The following is a 9,863-nucleotide window of genomic DNA, read 5'->3' on the forward strand; positions in this document are numbered from 1 at the left end:
TTTCAGACTCTCTTTTCTTTATGTGACTTATCTGATTTTTACTATCTTTCAACTAGACTATGGCAGAAACCCTAATTTCTCAAAAGGGTTTCCTCACCTGTTACTGTGAGACCTTTACTTGTTTTGACTCTCTTCTTCACTCTGGCTATACGTGTGATCCCTGAATACCTAACTTTGTTCACTACTAAATCCTATGCTTATTTCTGCTACTATTGTATGTTGTTTCTTTTGCCAATGTGCTTGTCCTCGCATGTCTGATGTTTCTGTTCACTCTGTTTATATACTGAAGTGCAGAAGCATATTCTTCCTTGATTGATCTTAATCTTGTGACTGATTTCAAAAACTTTCCTTTTATGAACGCTAATATCACTCGCCTGTTTAAAATTAATTGATTCTTTTCCCTTTATTGTGATGTTTTACCTTGCTGATTTCTTTCCCAAAATAAGCACATTTTTTTTACTTAGACTCGATTGTTCAACGCATCCTTTTACTACCCCTTATATGGCAATAATCAGTCTGCTTTCAAACTGATTTTCTTTCCTTAATTAGACCTGCTACTACTCGTTAGACAGTGATCCCTTAATTAAAGGGGAATCACTTGGGTAATTGATTCCGACTTGTGAGTGTTTCCATGTTTGTATCAAGACTTTACTTATTACCTCTCCTTCACTCGTTTTCAAAAAACTATAAATACCCTGCACCCCTCTTCTTTCAAAGACACGAACGAACCATCTGAGTTCAGAACACACACTTCACTCAAAACTCTCTCTCTTTTCTCTGTTACTACTTGTGTTACTGCTTTGTCTAGCCGGCTGAAAGCCAAGGCTAGGCTGTGGAAATTTGCTTACTTTTCTTTCTGCACTTTGCTTCTTACTGGTATGTCCTAGTTAATCTTCAAGCATCAACAACAACATGTTTTTTTAACTGTTTCCTTCACTCTTGCCTGTTTCTGCTTATGTGTATGCAATCAAGTTTCATTACTAAGCATGCTGTAATCTGCTCCCTCCCCTTTCTAAATTAATGTGTTCCCTTATGTATGTACTCTGTCAATCACTTGATTATGTGATTTGTTGACTTATGAATCCCAAACCCCATACCCTCCTATGTGCTTGTGTTCTCTGGCTGGTTTGTGGGCATGCCAGCATCATCTATTGCTGTGCATGTCCCAAACCTCACCCTTTTTGTGCAATTACTGATTCTGTGTAATTTAAGTTTTACTACTAGTGTTTTCAAATCACCCTTACCCCTTACTATTCTCAACCCAGTTTTAAATAAAATCTCTATTTATGCACTTCCATTATACTCTTAGAACTTAGGTTCTGCCCCTCTTGTGTGAGCCTTGCCTTGGGACCCATGAGCTCCCTCTGAACTTGGACACACAAGGGCTGGCCCTTCACACTGCACTCATCTCTATCTAGTTATGCAAACCTGGGTAAGCACTGCCCGGGGTCCCTTGAGACCCTTAGGGAACTTTGACACACCTAGGTCTGAGAAAGTCTTTGAAACAAGTGGCATTTGAGGTGGTTTGCCCCATAACTCAGAGAGGAAGTCAGAATCAGGCTTCTTATGGTTGTAACTTCTTATTTCACACTTTTCTAATGTAATTCAGTATTTTGGTCTGTAATAAGTTGTAACGAATATTGGGGTTGGTTAGTGCAAAGGGATGGGGTAATTGTGCATGTTTTAAGGGTAGATATCCTGCCTATGGGATCTTATTAGTAAAGTTCTGCATATTTACTTCCACACTTAGAAATCATGCCTATAGGGTCTAATGGCTATAATTAGACATCATGCCCACAAGTTAAAAATTAGTTTCTAAACTAGATGTCATGTCTACAGGATTAAAATTAGTATTTTTTATAGAAGTCATGCCTATAGGAATTTCGCTATGATCATTTAAATCCCGCCTACTCAATGAGATACCATGCCTATAGGATCTGAAACTAGTTTAGTTAAAATCAGTTTGACTCGTACTATGTTGAATTAGTTTAAATAACTTACGCCTTTCATTAATGCGGTTTAGAAAGCATGCCTATAGAATCTAAATTACTCATTTTAAATTATCACTGCTTTGCCCTTTTTTGAATCAGTAATAGGTATCATGCTTATAGGGTATCATCAATACACACTTAGGCAAGCCTTAGGTAATAACGATAAAATTGAATCCGCCTTTGTTTAATTAGCAACTGCTGCAACCAGCAGGCAGGCCTGATTCAGATTTCTTATCTGAGTTATATAATAAATGGGTCTGCTTCAACAACTGAAATTCCCCTATTTTAGTACTTTGAATTCTAGCCCTAAATGTGTTTTAAGTCATGCTATTTATGTGCTTTACTTGAGGAGGTATATATGAGCCTTTAGTTGTTTACATGTTTCCCCTAATATGCAGTCCTATGTGTTTTGAATGTCGCCTTAGTCTTTTTACCTTTAAAACCCAAAAGTCAGCCTAAAATCCTTCCGCTTATAGGAATAGTAGTCCTAAATCCCTCCGGGACTGATAGGAATGGGACGGGTAATAGCATACAATTGAGGTCGAGACCAATCCGCGCTTTAATACCTTAACGGGGTGGGAAGGGTAGATATGGATATGATGACCGGTGCGCTAATACCACGTGTAGACCCTCTTTTGAGAAGTGATTATCGGGCATTGCATTGATGTGATCCATATTACAAATAAACCTAGGACCCTCTTTTTATATTCATTAGCATGTTATAACTCTTTCAAAACTTTATTTTATTTTATCACTTACAAACAATCGTGTATTTAAAATCCCCTCTTATTTGAGCCTTGTTTGTTTACTTGTTAATTGCACAAATTCACAAAGAAACTATCTGGCCGGGAACCACACTAGTGGATCCTGAGGGGCGCCTAACACCTTCCCCTTAGGATAATTTCAAGCCCTTACCCTATCTCTGGTTATCCAACAAACTTAGAATTGAACCTTATAGGTGTCCTAATGCACCTTAAACCACTAGGTGACGACTCTTCAATTGCAAACCCCTTTCCCAAAAGGAAAGAGTTGTCCCAACCAAATGTCACTAACCCGATTTTTCGATGCAAAGAGGAAAAAAGGGGGCGCGACAGTATCTCTGCTGATACTCTTTAAAAGATTCCAAATGAAGTTGTTAACGCATTTCTCCAATAGAAGTCAAGACTTAGTTTTTAGATGGCTCCTTGATTAATTTGAACAAATTTTGTTAAGGTATTGTTATCAAGGACATCTAGCTTTTTTATTTTATTATTGTGAATTTGAATTATGGCTCCTTGATTAAGCGATTACTATTCTTTTGATTTCCATATAGTGGCTATGAACTAGCTTTTTTATTTTGTTATTGCGATGTTATCTTATATCTTCTTTTCTAGCCATGCCAATTGATAAATCTTGGATTAGCAAACCACGAAATATACTTGAATATGCGGATGGGCTTAGAAAATTTCTAGATTTTGCTTTTGAGTATGGGTCTATTGATGGGTGTGTAATTAAGTGTCCATGTACGAAATATGGTTTTACGGCGAAGAAGAATTGTAGTTGAAGAACACCTGACTTGTAAGCCTTTTCCAAAAAATTTATAAAGTTTGGTATTTGCATGGTGAAGAATCAAATGAAACTATACCACAAATGTTTCAGAGCACACATGTCATAGAAGAAAGTCTGCAGCCCCAAGATCCAATGATAAATGATTAACGATGCATTTGAGTTCATAGGGAATAATGTCAATGAGCCTGGTGTGTCTTGTGAGCCTGTGAATAGTGAAGAAATATTTAATGAAGGTCATAGTGGAGAATATGCACAGTTCTATCAACTGGTAGAAGATGGCAATCAACCGTTATATGAAGGGTGCGCGAAGTATTCCAAATTATCCTTTCTAGTCAAATTGTATCATATCAAGTGTTTGTGCCGAATGAGTGTCAAAGCGATGAGTATGATTTTAGAATTGTTAAAAGATGCCTTTGAAGATGCCAAGAATCCTGTTTCTTTTTATGAGGCAAAAAAAAAAAGCATCAACAAACTTGGTCTTAGTTATACCAAGTTCCATGCTTGCCAAAATGATTGTATATTATATTTTGGAGAAGATAAAAGCTTACAAGAATGCAAAAAGTGCAAGACATCTAGGTGGAAGGACAATAAAAAGAAGCAGCCCGCAAAGATTTTGTGCTACTTTCCTGAGAATGAGCCATTTCCAGTGCAAGACTTTGATCAATTCTTTGATGATGTGAATGATCTAATTTTGAGTTGGGAGGATGAAATTGATGAAGTATTTGAAAATGAGATTGGGAAAGATGAACATATTTGAAGAGCCACTGCCAACCCATTTTTAGTCTAAGAAACCAAACTGTATCTATGCTTATAGTTGATCAACAATGTTCCTTACAAAGTAAATGTGTCTTGTTATATGTAATTTTTGGCCATGGCTTAGTGTCACCGGTTTTGTAGTACATGCCTCAGTATTGGTATTGGTGTTGCTGATTGTTGTTGAAGCCAAATGGCTAATTCCTTTCTGAAGTCATGATCTTGTAGTCTTATTGCTTTATTCCTTTCTGAAGTCATAATCAGTATTCAGTAGACATACCCGCTTCTTTGTGTTTTATTCCTTGTTTTTTTGCTTTGGCATTATAAATTATTGACTTGTTCTGCTATTATGAATTGGTAGAGTTGTATCTGTTGTTACATTTATTGGTCAACTATTGTGTATCAGCACTTGTTAATATTGTTACATCTATTTGCTATTATTGTGTAATGGTTTTCACTTCAATCTTCAATATACTGATGGTTTTGACTTCAATCTTCAGTATATCATGAGAAATAAGTGGAACAAGAAAAAGTAAAAGGGTCGAATATTTTGGATTTTAGGAAGCTTCTTTGCAAGTATAAAAATCAAGGGGCGTAAGTGTTCTCATTCCTTTTTCTTGAATTCCTTAGTTTCAATTCTCTTGGCATCTTCTTTAAATTTTATTGCTAAAGTCTTGAAACTTTGATCTTTTTTTCATAAAGGTTGATTTTTGGCACAAAAGACTAAAACTTTTAGTTAGTTTTGAAAGTTTCTTCATCTCACGGACATTGTTTAATCTGCTTGCAGCTGATTTTGTACTTACTAAAGATTGCAGTTCTACTAGACAGGTAAATTTTGTTTTGGTTTCTTTGTCTTAATATTGTTCTTGTTTTCTCTGTTGTTCTGGTTATTGCTTAGTTTTTGGTTATGAATTTGGTGGCTGGCTCCGAATATTTTCTTCAGCTTGGTTTCTTTTAAATGGAGTTCCTTATCTGGATACAAACTGTTGAATAATGTTGAGGATTAGCCCAATATTTTTATGTTTCAGTTTCCATTTTGATATTAGTCTTTTGTTGCAGAAAGATGATGCTCAAGCCACATAAAAAGATAAAAGGAACAAAAGAGTTCCTGAATTTAATTCCAAAGACTGTACCTTTTTCTCTACAAAAATTTCATCTTGTAATTCCACTATGTGAATCTCAATCTAAATAGAAAACTACACCCCCTTTGCCAAGTCTTATTGGTTGATAAACTTGCACTGCTACTATTGTTTCTGCTTAGATGTTCTCTGTTAAAATTCTTTGTTGTTTTTGAAATTTCATATTACTGATTTGCTATGTTTGCATATGAACTTGGTTGTCACTTTGTTCAACCATGTATATATGTAGAGATGCCAAAGCAAAATCGGGTGAAAAATCTATTCAAATCAATCAAAGGGAGCTCTTCACTTGCTCCAGAGCAGTCATCACATGCTTAGTCTCAGGCTCAAGCATCATATTCATCTTCTAATCGATACTCTTTACGTCATACACAACCCATCATTCCAGTTGCATCAACTAATAGAGTCTCGTCACAGAATGGCATTCCAGCTGCATCAACTAATAGAGTCTCGTCACAGAATGACATTCCAGCTTCATCAACTAATAAAGTCTCGTCACAAAATGACATTCCAGCTTCATCAACTAATAGAGTCCCTTCACAGAATATCATTTCATCTTCATCATCTGATGAAGTCTCTTCACAATCAACTACACGTGGACGAGTTACAGATGACTCAGAGCCTCGTGATTGGGTTGTCGATGTTATAGGTACATATGTTTCTTTTAATGTTTATTAGTTCTTGACATTTATATCAATCAGAAATTTTTAATACAAATGCATCCTTATTCATATCTTGTTAACTTATGTCTCCTTGTCTTTTTTTCTTAACAGCAATTGCTCAATTTTTTTTCTAGTTTTTGTCACTGCTTAAAGATTTGGATTAATGTAGACAGAGGATATCAAGAACCGATGATGGTTGAACTCAATCTACTGCTGGTAGTAGCACATATTGTTTCCATGTCATGTTTCCATTTTCAATTTGTCATCTGTTTTCATTCTGATGGTTCACATGACATCCAATTCATACGTAATAATTTCCAATACAGATTCCTTTTCAAATTAAGTCACCTTTTTTTTCAATAACGTGATGCCCTGTCCCTCGTGATTGCAACCGATTCCCATGATTTTGTTTTTCCTCGATTAATATTTTTATATGTTCTTTGTTGCAGATGAACGTCAAGTAATAAAATCTATTAGGTTGAAGGTTCAGGATGTCCATAACTTGGAGAATGGATCGCGTATAATTGTAGAATGTGATGAGTTTGCTCAACCTATTGGAAAATTAGCCGGCCTTCTTGCAGGATTTTTAGGGTAGTTTGCTACAAATCCTCGATACTTTTCTATTGGCTTCGAGAGTTGGGCATCCATGCCTAAACCTTTTGTGAACCGTGCTTTTAATGATTTCGTAATGGTAATACCTTTTAATTCTTTTGCTTAGTTTGTATGTTATAGTTCTGTCAGTAGTAAACTAACATATATTATTTTATGAAGTCTCGATTTTTCTTTATGAGTGATTCGCAAAAGGTAAAAGGATGGATTAACGATTCGCTTAACAAAAAGTGGAAGAAATTCAGGCTTAAGCTATGGCATGAGGCTGAGGATCCATTACTAAAGAAGATATCATCAAGTACGCTCTAGAAGGAATTCCCATGGACCAACGGGCATTGTATGTTAACTAGTTCAAAAGAGGAAACAAAGGTTCTTCTTCTTGTCTCTGCTGCTGCTGTTGCTTCTATTTTCTTTTCCCTGTTTTGTTTCGCTGCTTCTTCTCTGCCACTGATGTGGCTTCTTTTATTTTGTTTTCTTAATGCAACTGGGCCCCTTGTCGCTTTTTATATGTAACAAAAATTCTCCTACTTTGACTCGTTGGCGCTTTGCTTGAGAAATCAACGGATTCGAGGACAACAAATATTTCCCCATACTGGTGGTGCTATGAGTTTGGCTAGAGGAAGGGATTTTATGGTAGTTTAATACGACGTACTTACTGTCGCTTTAATTTTACTTTTTAAAACTTTCAGAAGAAACAGGGAAAAATAAGTTGATTGCGGCAAAGTGTGGACTGAAACTCATAAGAGGAAAGATGGGAGTTATGTGAATGATTAAGCTAGGGAGATAAGGATAAGTGTGTCTGATCACTATTTTCTGCTTTCTTCTTTTACTTTCCTACTAGTGGGAAAATGCCATAATGTTCTTGCCGGTGATGAAGATGAAGTACCCGAGTTAAGTTCTGAATACCAGTGATAGTTTGCCCTTGAAATGATTGATCTCTTATGTGGATTTGCCTCCATCAGTAATTTGTTTCTTCTAGCTTAAAGTCACATATTCTGTCTAATTCTCTCAAAGAACTTTAATGGGGATTTGCCTCCATGGACTTTCTTATGGACACTGGCTAACATTGTTTCGAACAAACAGAGCATATGACTAATTAATTCCAGAGCTGCAGCAATTTTTTACCGATTTATCCCAGAATTATACACATAAAAAATTTTTATGCTGTTTAAGTTAATGATCTAGCTACTAGGGAAAGCACATGTTTGCTGTAAGATGGGAAACCAAAATAGTACTTGTGATATTTGGGCATCTTTAGCTAATTCTTCTTTCTGGTTTATAATATAAGGCCAATAACTTCTTTTTATCTTCATTTAGTTAAAAATTCTTTAATTCATTGTAGTACATAATCTGTTGTAGTTCAAAATTATATTTTGTCTCTCGTGTAGGAAAGAATTGAAGAAATTCGAAGACATAGACCAGAAACTCTGGCAGAAATTTCACTGAATAACGCGCTTGGTGTAGTCTTCGGTCCCGAGCACCCTGGCCGTGTTCAGGGCTTAGGCATGGGTGCAGTTCCAACTGTAGTATTCAAGCAAACATCAAGATGAGGTGGTTGTTCTTATATTGGCGCAGCTAGCACTAGTGCTCCACCTCCACAATGGATGCAAGAGATGGCAAATATGAGATCACAATTAAATGCGCTAACAAGCTTATTTCAAATGAAAATAAGAAATATCCCGAGTAATTTTCTCACTTATTTCCGACTCCTTCACAGGTAAGTCTTCTCTTTATTTTGTTGACATATGTTGTCCTAAACATATATCTTTCAAAACCCATGTCTGCAAAAACAAAAAGAACCAGATTAAGCCAAAAAAAGAAAAAGAGAACAAAAGCAAAACTTTTTACCTATTGATAGAAAGAATTTAAGAGATGAGAGTGAAAGGTAGATAGATAGTGACATAAGATGCTCCTGTGCCTACATGCACTCAGTGGCGGAGCCAGGATCTCCACGAAGGGGGTTCAAAAGTTTTTTGTTGTAGCTAGTGGGAATTGAACCCATGACCTTATGTAGATTTTGAACACCCTTGACCACTAAATTACACTTTTGGATTGTGTTAAGGGTGTTCAAAACTTAATATATAGAGGTAAAACATAGATTTTGCCTTATATACACAGTGTAATTTTTCGGCGAAGGGTGTTCGTGTCCCCCTAAATCCGCCCCTGCATGCACTTACTATATGCTTTGAATTACTGCTAATTTTGGGTTGCATGCAGTAATCTATATAGGAATCCCTTTGCTGTTCTTTTTTCTTTTTAACTTTTTCTCTCTATTTGGGGTTTAGTTTTTCTGTAAAGAATCAGTTAATTACTAACTACTATATGTAGTAAGCGTGATGACATCTGAAAGAGTTTTAAGAAAAGGAAAAGTAACTATGGTTTGGAACAATCTCAGTAAAAGGCTGTTGGAATGAAAGCAGTGATTATAATGTTTTAAAGTAAAACTGTTTGGCACTACTAATTAGTTTTTTTTTTATGCAGGCACCCAATCTAGGAGATGACGTTCCGTCACCAAGTGGGCCAAGAAGATCCTTTAACGGAAGTAACTATGAAAACGAAGCAAACAACAATTAGTAATCATTGTTAGGATGGACTATGTTTTTTTTGTGTTGTAACTGTTGAATAACTTCTTAACTTTCTGCAACTTAAACTTGAATCTTGGATGATGTGGATTTTGGGTATGTTTTAATATGATGAATATTTTGCTTATCTAATTCTCTACTATAATTTAAGTTAATTATTATGATGGGTGCTTGATAACATATATGATGAATTTTGTGCAGTAGAAAGGATAAAGGATCTAAATGTGGTATTAAAAAATCAACGTTAAAAATATTTTAATTATGACAGTATAAAATGGCTATGAATTGAAAGGGACGGCAATTACGGCGGTTCAAACCGCCACAATAAGCAAAGTAAACAGCTGTACTTAAATATGCATATTGCGGCGATTTGACGAAAACCACCGTATTACACCTTTTGGCGGAATCGATTAAGGCGGGTACGTGGGCCGCCACTAATGACAATTACGGCGGTTCTTAACCGCCGCTATAAGCAAATATGACAGCTGCAATTACCCCAGTTTTTTGTAGTGATTGTAGAACAAGATAAGATCCCCATGCTAGTTCATACTTCATTTCCAATCACGTCTTCCATGTCAC

General features: G+C 36.0%; 1 long non-coding RNA gene across 4 annotated transcripts; it reads left to right on the forward strand.

The window, feature by feature from the left end:
* The first annotated feature begins 4,929 nt into the window (after positions 1-4,929).
* Positions 4,930-9,411, forward strand: LOC109214454. 4 transcript variants are annotated; one of them, XR_002066187.1, is made up of 6 exons: positions 4,930-4,994; positions 5,080-5,120; positions 5,661-6,080; positions 6,205-7,071; positions 8,091-8,419; positions 9,184-9,411. It is a non-coding gene; the product is annotated as an uncharacterized LOC109214454 (long non-coding RNA). The 4 variants fall into 4 exon arrangements; XR_002066185.1 differs by having other exon boundaries at positions 4,936-5,120; positions 6,205-6,309; positions 6,543-7,071; XR_002066184.1 differs by having other exon boundaries at positions 4,936-5,120.
* The last annotated feature ends 452 nt before the right edge of the window (positions 9,412-9,863 follow it).

This window comes from Nicotiana attenuata, unplaced genomic scaffold (assembly GCF_001879085.1).
Source record: "Nicotiana attenuata strain UT unplaced genomic scaffold, NIATTr2, whole genome shotgun sequence".
NCBI classification, from domain to species: Eukaryota; Viridiplantae; Streptophyta; class Magnoliopsida; order Solanales; family Solanaceae; genus Nicotiana; species Nicotiana attenuata.